The sequence below is a fragment of the Mytilus californianus genome, unplaced genomic scaffold (assembly GCF_021869535.1).
Source record: "Mytilus californianus isolate M0D057914Y unplaced genomic scaffold, xbMytCali1.0.p SCAF_3, whole genome shotgun sequence".
Lineage (NCBI taxonomy): Eukaryota > Metazoa > Mollusca > Bivalvia > Mytilida > Mytilidae > Mytilus > Mytilus californianus.
The window spans coordinates 98,952,749-98,965,649 of record NW_026262679.1 but is presented as its reverse complement, the minus strand read 5'-3'; the positions used below and the strand labels follow the sequence as shown (position 1 = coordinate 98,965,649).

The 12,901-nt window shown below is 31.6% G+C and overlaps 1 protein-coding gene across 8 annotated transcripts in view; it reads right to left on the bottom strand.

Moving 5' to 3' along the window:
• Window positions 1-12,901, bottom strand: part of LOC127735532 (nuclear hormone receptor HR96-like) — a 201,069-nt gene that overhangs the window by 169,743 nt on the left and 18,425 nt on the right. For 3 of the 8 annotated variants that reach the window (XM_052245735.1, XM_052245739.1, XM_052245742.1), the window contains exon 3: window positions 3,818-3,902. The gene's annotated coding sequence lies outside the window, so the exon portion shown is untranslated. Of the gene's footprint in view, window positions 1-3,507; window positions 3,624-3,817; window positions 3,991-12,901 lie in introns of those variants that run through there. The other 5 variants (XM_052245733.1, XM_052245736.1, XM_052245741.1 and 2 more) reach the window with 3 other exon arrangements.

The following is a 12,901-nucleotide window of genomic DNA, read 5'->3' as shown; positions in this document are numbered from 1 at the left end:
AAAATTACTGAAGATGTATAAGTATTTCCCTAATCTTCAGTTTACTTATACAATTAAGATAAGCTGTTGCATTCACTTTAACTTCCCGTTGTTTAAGTTCATTCTTGAGTCAATAGGAAATAAAATCTTATCAATTTATAAATTACAGAAATATCTAAAATAAATAAAACAAGCTGTTTCTAAATACAGAATATAAAACATGTTTATTTTGTCTATGTACCTAAAACAATTCAATAACAATGAGCAAGCAAAAAAATGTCATATTCAGTTTAGTTAATGAGCACTCCTCTTTAGTCAAACTGATACCAACAAAGTCTTACCAATCACACGGAAACAGTAACACAGATCAATCTCCTTTTAATTTTACACAAGTTCTTGGAACAGAGGAAAATACTAAGTGCCTACAAATACTAAAACTGAGTACAGACCAAATCTTTCATTCTTTAATATTTGTAATAAAATGGTGAAAATATTAATGAGATATGGTAGGATTGGTTTTTAGTCAATTATCCACCAGAGATCAAGGGAAGAGAATGTAATCAACATAATAGGGCACAGTAAATCCTTTAACAATGAGAAAAAACCTATACTGTATAGTATAAAAGGCCCAGAAATAACAAACTGTGAAACACTTCAAAAGAAATAATTAACTGCCTAATTTATGCTGAATAAACTGCTTCGCTGAGCGCAGCTGGATACACCCTCCAACCCTGAACAGTTGGGGCAAAAATGGACACAATATTCAAGCTTGATACAGGTCTGAATTTGGATTGTAATTAAATACTAGTATTTGACATATTATAGGTTTCTGAATAAATGTAGTCAAAGAACTTGAAATTGGTTATATGAATTGAATTTATATTCAATTAAAGATTTCTTGCTGTTGTGCAATACACTGTGCTGTTGCGCAATACCTAGTAAATCTGTTGTCAGACTATAAACAAATAAAGTTCAATTTCTTCTCAATGTCATATTTTGAAATTTATGAAAATCAATAGGGTGATTACATCAATAGCTATAAATATTTCACCAAAGTTTCATGAGAAATGCTGAAAGCATTTTTGAGTTATTGTTCAAAAACTGGAAAATCCCCCCTTTTTTAATGAATAAAACCCCATAACTCAGAAATGTAAAATCTAAAATTTTAAAAATTGAAAGGGAGCTCATGTCAATAGATATAAACAATTCACCAAAATTTCTTGCAAGTTGGTGAAAGAATTCTTGAGTTATTGTCCGAAAACTGGAAAATCCCCGATTTTTTAATGAATAAAACCCCAAAACTCAGAAACGGTAAATCTGAAATTTATAAAAAAACGAAAGGGAGCTCATGTCAATAGATATAAACAATTTATAGTTTCATGCATATTGGTTAAAGCTTTTTTGAGTTAATGTCCTACATGTTGACGACGGACGGACGGATGGACAGACGGATTGACAGACGGTCAACGGTATACCATAATACGTCCCGTAAACGGACGTATAAAAACCATAAACGAAAAACCACTAAGGAAGACAGCAGTCAACAACAACCACTGAATTACAGATTCCTGACTAGGGACATGCATATAAAGAATGTGACGGGTTAAACATGTTTGTGAGTGTTCAACCCTCCCCTAACCTGGGACAGTGATGTAACTCCATAAATAAAGAATGTGACGGGTTAAACATGTTTGTGAGTGTTCAACCCTCCCCTAACCTGGGACAGTGATGTAACACCATAAATAAAGAATGTGACGTGTTAAACATGTTTGTGAGTGTTCAACCCTCCCTTAATCTGGGACAGTGATGTAACAGCATAAATAAAGAATGTGACGGGTTAAACATGTTTGTGAGTGTTCAACCTTCCCCTAACCTGGGACAGTGATGTAACAGCATAAATAAAGAATGTGACTGGTTAAACATGTTTGTGAGTGTTCAACCCTCCCTTAACCTGGGACAGTGATGTAACAGCATAAATAAAGAATGTGACGGGTTAAACATGTTTGTGAGTGTTCAACCTTCCCCTAACCTGGGACAGTGATGTAACAGCATAAATAAAGAATGTGATGGGTTAAACATGTTTGTCAGTGTTCAACCCTCCCTTAATCTGGGACAGTGATGTAACAGCATAAATAAAGAATGTGACTGGTTAAACATGTTTGTGAGTGTTCAACCCTCCCCTAACCTGGGACAGTGATGTAACACCATTGGAATATTTTACTATAAGTTAAAGGTTTACAAATCTTCATTTTAAAATAAGTCAGAAGACTGAGTGGCCAACATTTTAGATGATCTATGCAACAGTAACAAAGGTTAATTAGTACTTTACAAGGAATCTATTTGGACTAGAAATATCGTATATTAACTCATTCACCAATATTAGGGGAAACAAATCTTAAAAAAAGTTTCTTCAAAATTTACTATTAGCTCCGTAGTCCAATACAAAAACATACAAAAAGTACAAAACTGTCACTTATATAGATTTGCATTATACACCATTTCTGTAAAATTGAGCCACTAATGCACTATATGAGATTCTTTCCATATCAAAGATTTGTCATTGCTACAATCAAATGCCAGCATCATACACTTTACAACACTATGACCTACATTTCACACTTTACTGACATTTAAGTCTGAGAAAGCAGTGATATCTGTTAATGATATTTCACATTATAATCCTCTTATGAATTCAACACCATTTGAGTCACTATGCCCTACATTTCCTGTTTGAGTGAAATTGACTAATATTTACATTTGGAGATCATCCATGTCTTACAGACACAATTTCTTAATTTTCTATCAAATAAAATCTTCCTATATGTTCCCTTGTCAAGCTAAAAATCATAATTTCAGTTTAATCTCAATTGCTTTTCGGGAAACATTTAAAAGGTCTCATTAATGATTTATGTATCAGTAAATGGTAAGGCCTAAACATGAAGATGCAATGAATGAAAATTTATGTCCTTGCAGTTTCAATTGGAAACCATGGCCACAATACCGCAAGTGGTATCTGTTCAAGACTGTTGCCAAGAAAAATGGTTTCTGCAAGAGTTTAAGACAACATATAAATAAGCTGACCATTTGTATATGGTCCAATGCGGATATAAAAAAGAAATAACTATATTCATAACCATATATACCATCTTATATAACAATGAATACAATTTCTAATAATTGCAAATATAGAATAATTATCGCTACCCTTGGAATTTTTTTTAAACTGACTAATACTTACCATACAAATATACAACATTTCACTTGTACTGGCAAAAAAATTTCATCAATTGTGATTCATCTTCATCCAAAAATATGTGAATGAAATTTTGATGCACTGATGAGCAGCTTCATTTAAACTACATGACCTTTTGTGTAAGAATATTCTATTTTTAAAAAAACAGTTAAATTTATGAGAAATTAACCCATGCATTATGCATATTATAAAAAGAAATATCAAAAATTGATACTGATCTAAAAAATAGCTTTGTGAGGATACTAAAGACAAGAATCAATGTATATTTACATTACCTTCTTATATAAACTCCCACTTATTGTTAAATCCGGGGGTAAACCAAACTTTCTAAGTACATGTATAAAAGTTCATTGTGTACTATAACTGAAATAACAAATGTGTGTACTTCTATTACAAATACTGTCAATAATGTTGTTCACTGTACACACAAAATATTAAATCCTAAATAAATTGTATTATTAAATGCACCAAAGTCAACCAGTTCTTAACAATAGTTTGGACAATACTTCACAAAGAAGAAAAAAATTACCACTCCTAAACGTCAAAGTTCTTAAAGTACATTTCAGAGTAGAAATAAATACATACTTACTTAAATATGTTGTCGTCTATTTTAATAATATATAACCATCCTTGTCAAACAGCCATGCTTCGTTGACAGTGGGCTTAATACCTGTAAAAATCAGTCATATCGTTCATATCAGAGGGAAAACATTATATAAATGTAAAAAAATAACTCAACCTAATTATATAATACATGTAAACATCATTACATGAAGCAAAGAAGGGGAGTTAACTACCTTCTATTTGTGATTATTGATTCTCTGTCTGTAGCAGGTGGCTAAGTACTGAGAATAATGTTATTGCGACATTAGCATAAATGATTGTGTTGATGGTTCTTGTTTTTGAAAATTTTTCGAGCAAAAGAACATTGCTTTATTAAAATGTAATAATGCTTAAAACAACATTTTGTAAAAGCTGCTTAAAACACGTAACAGATTTGTTTAACATCAAAATATAATTTTGATAATTTGAAAAGATGCATAAAGACACAGATCTAAAAAATGGCTGGTTAAATCAACAATAAATTGTTGTACTAGGTCCATGGGTCTAAAAGTTATCAAACCATGAAAATTTAATGTTTTTATATAGACATGTTTGTCTTTATCAACAACAGAAATATATAAGCAAATTTAAAACCAATTTCTAATATGTTACAATGTATGTTACATTAGAAGCAATAGCTGAGCCATTCAATTCACATTTGTACAGAGTTTGTCTCTACTTTTTGACGAACCTGACCCACAGGGTCAAGTGAAGGTCATGTGAGCTTTTCTGATCGCTTGGCTTTCGTCGTTGTTAGTTAACTTTTACAAAATAAATGGGGAATGTGTCCATGGGACACAGATGATGCCCCCGCTTGCATATAATATAAAGTTATAAAGAGACATAACTGAAGAAGGGTAAAAGTGACACTACCCAAATTTGTACTTGATCTGAGTTTTGTGGAAATAAGCATTGTGAATAAGTTTCATAACATTTGGTTGAGGCAAACTAAAGTTAGAGAACGGAAACGAAAAATTATGACAATTTGTATGTTTATAAAGGGGCATAACTCAAGAACGGTAAAAGTGACGCCACCCAATTTCGAACTAAATCTGTATTATGTGGTAATAATTGTATATAAGTTTCATAACATTCGGTTGAGGCAAACTAAAGTTAGAGAATGGAAACGAAAAAATTCAGCAATTTTTCCATTTGTAAAGGGGCATAAATCTAGAAGGGTTATAGTGACGCCACCAAAATTCAAACTTGATCTGTGTTTTGTTGTAATAAGCATTGTGTATAAGTTTCATAACATTTGGTTGAGGCAAACTAAAGTTAAAGAACGGAAACCAACTTTGGGACGGACGGACGTACAGACGTACAAGGGTAAAACTTAATGCCCCCTCCTCTACGGAGTGGGCATAAAAATTTTCTCCTTCGAAACAACCAAACCAATTGCTACCCAACTTGGCCACAATCATCCTTAGGGTATCTAGATTTAATAAAATGCTTCGCTGGGGCGCAGCTTGATACGACCACAGAGGTCGAACCCTGAACAGTTGGGGCAAGTATGGACACAAAATTCAAGCTTGATACAGCTATGACTTTGGATTGTCATTAAATATTTGACACAGCATAGGTTTCTGACACAGGATGAATGTGGTGTAAGAACTGGAAAAAATTTAATTTACATATTATGGTGGAATATCCATAAACTAAATTGTTTGTTAATTTCAATATATCAAAGAATATGTAGAATTCAATGTTTGATGTAATGTATTAAAGTTGAAATTTGGACCGTTTTTGTTCAATGTGGACCAATTTGGTAACATGTATAAATAATCAAAAATCTAAATACATGGGAGCCCATTTAAATACATCATAAAGGTATTAAAATAGAAAGTGACATCATAGTCATGGCTAAAAAATAAACAAAAATCCTTAATCAGCAACATTTAAAGTAATATCTAAAAATAAAATTCCTTTGTAACCATAAAAGCCCATTTAAATACATGTACATCATAAAGATATTAAAATAGAAAATGACATCATAGTCATGGCTAAACATAGCAAAAAACCCTTAATCAGCATCATTTAACAGTAATATCTAAAAATGGAAATTACATCATAAAGGTATTAAAATAGAAAATGACATCATAGTCATGGCTAAAAATAAACAAAATCCTTAATCAGCATCAGCAACATTTTATAGTAATATCTAAAAATAAAATTCCTTTGTAACCATAAAAGCCCATTTAAATACATCATAACAGATATTAAAATAGAAAATGACATCATAGCCATGGCTAAACATAGCAAAAACCTTAATCAGCATCATTTAACAGTAATATCTAAAAATAAAAATTTCTTTGCAACCATAAAAGTAAAATAGAAAATGACATCATAATCATAGCTAAAAATAAACAAAAAATTTTTTTATTGGCAAATTTTAAATGGAGTTTATTATACTAAAACAATAAATTTGCAACCATAAACATGATAAAACCCCATTTAAACACATCATAAAAGTATTAAATAATTCAACTACATCATAAGGCTATAAAAATAGAAAATGACTTCATAGTCAAGGCTAAAGGTAAACAAAAAACCTTCATCAGCAAAATTTTATATTGGCAAATTTCCAATGAAGTTTATTACACTAAAATTGTTGGCAAATTTCCAATGCATTTATTAACAATAAAGTTATTGGCAAATTTCCAATTTACATAATTTAAAAGAAGTGTAGATGAGATATTTAAATGAGTTTGAATTACCAACCTTACACTGCTTTTAAATAATGTTCTTTACTCAATTATTTGTCTATTAAAATGGAAACCCTTGTTTTTTAACCTTTTTTCCCCTTATTCCTTAAACATTAGAGCCATAACCCCCCCCCCCCAAAGCCAATTATTACTTTCCAATGTAACCTAAATTTCCAATATACATAATTTTAAATTTCAATTCCTCATGATATATAACCGTATCATTATTATTTTCTTTCATATATAAATCTGAAACAACCATCTTTAAATGGAAAATTTTAAAGAAAAAAAAAGGAAAAAAAAAAATCCTACCCCCCACACATTTTTTCAACCCCCTTTTGATTCATCATCCCCCACCTCAATCACAACCTTCAATTTGTGGTATGGTACATTGCAATACAATTTCACAGCGATCCATACACTTGAACACAAGTTTTTGTTGCAAACTAAAAAAATCCTTATTTTCGACCAATATTTGGCCCCTTATTCATAAATGTTTGAGCAATTAACCCCAAAACTCAATTCCTACTTTCTCTTCGTGATAAAAAATAACTAACTTAAAATGTAAATTTTAAACAAAAAAAAAAGGAAAAAAAAAAATTACCCCTTTTTTGACCCCCGCCCCCCTTATGATTCATCACCCCACCCCCCTTTCCCCCCAAACCAAGCTCAATAACAGCCTTGCCTTTGTGGTATGGTACCTTGTAATACAATTTTAGAGAGATCCATACACTTGAACACAAGTTATTGTCTAGAAACTAAAAAATGCTTATTTTAAACCCCTTTTTAGGCCCCTTATTACTAAACGTTTTGGGCAATTACCACAACACTCAATTCCAGCTTTCCCTTTGTGAAATGGAACCTTGTAGTAAAATTTCAGAAAGATCCATACACTTACACACAAGTTATTGTCATGAAACTAGAAAAATGCTTGTTTTTTGCCCCCTTTTGGCCCCTTATTCCTAAAATTTTGAGGCAATTAACCCCAAAATCGTTCCCAGCATTGACCCTTTGTGATATGGAATCTTGTGGTACAATGTCAAAGAGATCCATATGCTAACACACAAGTTATGTCTGGAAGTTACAAAAATGCTTATTTTCGGCCCCTTTTTGGCCCCTAATTCCTTAACTGTTGGTACCATAACCCCCAAAATCAATCCCCACCTTCCTATTGTGGTATTGAACCTTATGGTAAAATTTCATAGAGATCCATTCACTTAAACTAAAGTTAGAGTGCGAAAACCATTGTGTATTCGGACGACGACGCCGGACGACGACGACGACGACGACGCCAACGTCATACCAATATACGACCTCAAAATTTTTTTGCGGTCGTATAAAAATGTGTCTGATGATCCCACCTTCCAAACAACATGGCTAACAAAAAATAGAACTTAGGGGTAAAATGCAAGTTCTGTCTATTACCGGTATCTTGAAAACCACGACAGATAGAAAAAATCCAACTACACCAGAAATGTTCAAAATGTTGGGGTCTACCACATGAAAATCTACATGAAAACTGTCAAACAACTCCTTATATGAGTTATTGCCTTTAAATGTCATTTTTTTTTTTTTACCAATTTCTTTGTTTTTTGGCCTATAAGCTTGAGAACTATATAAAATGATCATCAGGACAATATCTAAAAATTTGTCATGATGACCGAAATCATTGGTCAACTCCCAATAGGAGTTATTTTTTTTGTGCTTTGGTTTATAATCTTGAAACTGTAAAAGATAAAGAGAAAGTTCAAATTGCAAATGTGATAATCAGGACAGTTTCTATAAATTTGTCATAATGACCAAAATCTTTGGTTGACTCCTTAACAGGAGTAAATGCCCCTAAATGATGATTTTTATCATCTTTAGCCAAAAATATAGATAAAGAAAAATTGTAAACAACAAAAATTTATCAGCAAGACAAGATCTTCAAATTATCAACATTGCTGAAATTCAGTTGACTCCTTATAGGAGTAAGGCCATTTGACAATGATTTTTACCCGATTTTTGTATATTATGCAAAAACTATAATAGAGAGAAAAGAGAAAATTTATTAGCAATACAAGATCAACAAAAATGAGATATTAGTCATGAATTATATTCTAGTCTTTAATGTTGGAAAGTTGACATAGTTGAAAATGCACATAGACCAACATGTAGGTGAGCAAAAGAGGCTTTTTAGAGTGTTTAATTTACACTTCCAAGGGCTAATACTAGAAAAGAAATAAGATATAAATGACGCTCAAAGGGATCTCAATTAAAAAAAAAATGTAAAAATCTCAAGTCATGATCTTGCATTTTATCATGAATTATCATGCATATAAAGATACAATACCTTGGCTAAACGCCTGATACAAAAAGACCAATTTTACACCATTTCCATCATTTTTTAAAATACCAGTAGACCTAAGATTTTCTATAAAAAAAAAGAAAAAATAATTCTTATGCAAGGGGACAATCTTTTATAATGGAACTTACATTAATTGTTGATGAAAACAATGACTGAACCAGGAGAGACACAAGCTAGCTCCCTTTTAAGATTTTCTTATATACAGCTTTTGGAGTACATGAAACAGTCGATGTTCGATCAAGGGTAATGAATTATTTTTTACAAATACCAGTGGTCATGTGACTTATTCCTGTGTATTGTACTGATAATTATCTCTGCAGATAACAGTTTCCATCTCTTTTGTATAAGTTCCTTGGTTTTAAAAATTTGATGCTAAAAATTGTTACAATGTAATTAAGGGCAATAACTCTGATGACAAGTCAGTTGTTGGTTTCAGTACTAGTCATATTGGCATACTTGAAGATCTTTTATTGGTGATATTTTTTGCTGTTTACAATGTCTGTCAATTATATCTTTCAAGATATATTTAGTCAGCAAAGAAGTGTAAAAATGAAATTATCTGAGTTATCTCCCCTAATATGGCTATATCGAAAAAGATTGAATTAAACAAAAAAATTTTACATTTGTAAAAAAACAGTTATAATATTATATTAACAAAATAAAACACATATATATATATTTTAGTTTGATGTTAAGTCTGCTTATCCTAGATCATATTTAAAGTCCTATCTTATATTGTCCTAGTCCAAGCCTGCAAGCCTGCTCCTTCATATATCAGAATAGCATTCACAATATTTGATTAATTTGATGGAGATTAAACCTTAAACACATCACAGTTTATTTTGTTGAACTTCCTTAGGAAAAGTGTACCAAGACGTTAAAATGTAAACCTGATTTCTGTAAGTAATATAATTGATTTTTTACTCAATACTATTAATCACTTTAATCCTGAATGATCTTATTTACTTTCCAAAACTGTTAAGAGTTTATATGTTGTTACCACATGTTAGAAATGTGGCAACATAGAGTCTACTTAGAGTACATATGTAATGGAGTGGAAGACAAGTTTGTTAAACAGCTGGAAAACATGTCTTTTCTGTCAACCTAGTTTTTGTAATGAAATGTCACTATTTCTGTCACATAATTGTCCTTCAATCTTCATTTAATGTTTTTATATATATTAGAAAAGTACATAATTTATCAATTGTTCTAATGTGAAACATTTTCTTATAAGCAAAGGTATGACCCACTGATGGCAAATGAGATTTCCACAAGATTATGTAAGGAGCTACTGAGTGGCTGGTCAATACCCAGATTGCCACAAAAATTGATTAGGAGCCACTGATTACCACAGTATGTATGATTAGAAACACTGATTGCCACAAAAATTAGTAAGGAGCCAGTGATTAGTACAGGATGGATAGTTTTCCACAAGAATTAGATAGGGGACCCTGATTACAACTGAATGGATGGTTAGGTACTAGATTTCCACAAAAATTGTTAAGTAGCCACTGATTACCACTGAATGGATGGTTAGGTACCAGATTTCCACAAAAATTGGTTAGTAGCCCCTGATAACCACTGAAAGGATGGTTAGGAACCTGATTGCCACAAGAATACCTTAGGAGCCACTAATTAACACTGAATGGATGGTTTATGTTAGGTACCAGATTGCCACAAGAAATGGATGGTTGGGTACCAGATTGCCACAATAATTGGTTAGGAGCTAATGATTACCACAATAATTGGTTAGGAGCTAATGATTACCACAATAATTGGTTAGGAGCTAATGATTACCACAGGATGAATGGTTAGGTACCAGATTGCCATAAGAATTAGTTAGGAGCCACTGATTATCAATGAATAGATGGTAAGGTGCCAGATTGCAACAAGAATTATTTAGGTGCCACTGTTTACCACTGAATGGATGGTTAGGTACCAGATACATTATGTAGATACGGGATCACCACAAAATTTAGTAAGGAGCCACTGATTACCACTAAATGAAGGTAAGATACCAAATTGCCTCAAGAATTGATTAGGAGCCACTGATTACCACTGAATGGATGGTTATGTACCATATTGCTACAAGAAATGGTTATGAGCAAATGAATACCATTGAATTGATGGTTTATGTTGGGTACCTGATTGCCACAAGAACTGCTTAGGATCCACAGATCACAACTGCATTGCTGGTTAGGTGACAGATAGTTAGTGGTTTTACCCAATATGGTTTGATTAACTTTGAAATCATTTTTTTTTATTTTCAGGAGTATTATCTTCCATGCCAGACAGTATTATAAATTACAACAATTTATAATCACTACAGAAAAAAAATCAATAGCTTTTATACAACACATAATAGTGTGAATTTTTACATGAATCATTTAATATTGCTGTAAAAATATCAAATCAACGTCTTTTTTAGCTTTTTCAAACAAATGCATATTTACTTAAAATTCCACATTAATACATTACAACACCTATAATGAAATTTCTAGTCAACTAACAAAAATATCAATTGAACTTTGTATGGATGCAAATTAACATATTTTCTATCAATATCTTCAAAGAGAAGTATTTTCATAGAAACATAATGTTCCTAACAATTGAATATTTCAGATATGAATAGAAAAGATAATATTTTAATGTGAACTATTTTTCTTGATACATCGTGTCAATTGTAACATAATAGATTAACCAAGAGAAGAATATTTAATAAGAATGTGAGACATACTGTGGGGAAGGTTTAGCTCTTACAAAGCATATTAAACCCCATCACATTCTTGTTTTGCATCCCAAGCCAGGAACTGTAATCCAGTGGTTATCATTACTGGCTGTCTGCCATTATTTGTTTCTCATCCCTTGTTGTAATATTACGGCCAATTATTTGTTTTTCATTCATTGTTGTAATATAACAGCCATTCATTGTTGTTATATTACATAATCAGGCCTCATGCAGCAGTTGGTTTTCACTTTTGAATGGTTTCACATTTTGTCCTACAGGGGCCTTACTGTACGGCAATATCATACCACATCTCCTTTTTTTTTTAGATAATATGTCATTTTAACTCATTCAGTTATTTATGCCAATGCATTGTTATGAATTATGAAGTCATTGTAATTCTTTGATATATGGCATTCATACTTTTACAATGAGCCAATTATAGTAAGCCCCTTTACCATTTAAAGTCATATACTGTGGATTCAGAATTATTTGTTGGATACCAATTTTCGTGGATTTAGTGGTTACCCGTGAACCACGAATTCCAATGTGCAACGAATTGAAAATTTTCTATAGGAATGTATACAGACTTTGGCAAAACCATGAAACGAAATATCCATGAAAATGCAAGTTTTCCTCAATCCACGAAAAATTGGTACCAACGAAAATAAATGAATCCACAGAATATTATTTGACAATGTAATAATAATGAACCTACTGCATTTACAGACAATATATATAATTTCTGATACAATTTCCAAAAGAGGAACATGACCAGCCAAATTGTCCTTATCAATTAAGTACAAACAACCAAATTTATTGCAGAGAATCAATGTTTTTTTATCAACTATGTTCTATTTATAGTTAAAGAAGCCATGTTAATTGGTGGTCCTGATATATTACAATAAATAGTCAATAGAACATGGTAGATAAATTTTATCAAAATTAATATAGAATTATAATAGGATACGAGTGCAACAAAGCTGATAGAAGCTTAAATGGAAGTCCACACAGATGAACATTAATTCTTTGTTCTACTCTCTATGCCACAGTTACAGAGGAAAAACATTTGGCAGGCCCTCTGCAAGTTTTAACCTAACTTGTCTGGTCAAGGGAAATTTGCCTAATACATAAAAGACTATAAGTTTTAAGTTTGTTGTAATTAAGATTTTCATTCATGTATTTTTGTACACACATATACATGTATATGTATTGAAGATAATCGCTAAAGGTATTGAAATTGTAAATATTTTTTAATGGTTAAAAAAAAAAATTTTGAGCTCCAGCCTTGA